This window comes from Anthonomus grandis, chromosome 5 (assembly GCF_022605725.1).
Source record: "Anthonomus grandis grandis chromosome 5, icAntGran1.3, whole genome shotgun sequence".
NCBI classification, from domain to species: Eukaryota; Metazoa; Arthropoda; class Insecta; order Coleoptera; family Curculionidae; genus Anthonomus; species Anthonomus grandis.
The window spans coordinates 19,687,712-19,688,397 of NC_065550.1; the positions used below are offsets into that span (position 1 = coordinate 19,687,712).

The 686-nt window shown below is 33.8% G+C and overlaps 1 long non-coding RNA gene across 1 annotated transcript; it reads left to right on the forward strand.

The window, feature by feature from the left end:
- LOC126736839 (uncharacterized) lies at positions 1-686 on the forward strand. The gene is made up of 2 exons (XR_007660800.1): positions 1-437; positions 506-686. It is a non-coding gene; the product is annotated as an uncharacterized LOC126736839 (long non-coding RNA).

Below are 686 nucleotides of genomic sequence, written 5' to 3' on the forward strand. Positions count from 1 at the left end.
AAATTTCTATTTATTTGTTCATTACTCCATACAGCTAGGGCTTACACACTCAAGTTGGAATTTTTTTGAGTCGGGGCACGGAAAAAGCGTCTCTGATGGAGTTGGTGGCATGGTTAAGGGAACCGCTGATCGCGAAGTAGCAAAGGGAAAAGATGTGGCAAGCATTGCTCAATTTATTGATATAGACAAAAACAATTTGAAAACAACTAAAATTTTTCAAATAAATGAAGAAGATATTTTATTAGTAGACGCAATACTTAAAGATAAAATTCTAAAACAAATACCAAACACGATGCAACTTCACCAGCTTACATGGAATGCAGTCAATAAATAAATAGTACACTTAAGGGAACTTTCATGTAGTCAATGCAAGGAGCTCTGTTCTCATAACGATTTACTTCCAAATCTATACCCAATTTATGGCATAATACCTAACAGTATCCTTTTTTATTAATTTTTGCGTATGTATTGTTTATATTAAATTTACTTAACTAAATAATTTTAGATAAGAAAACTGGTAAAGACATCTTAGCAGATGTCACAGAAGATACCCCAGAGGATATTATACCAGATGTTGCCGAAGAAAGCATAAAAAGTGAAGGCGATTGGGTGGCTGTTGTTTTTGATGCTGAATGGTTTCCAGGGCAGATTTTAAGACTTGAAGACATTAACCTAGTTATATCCTT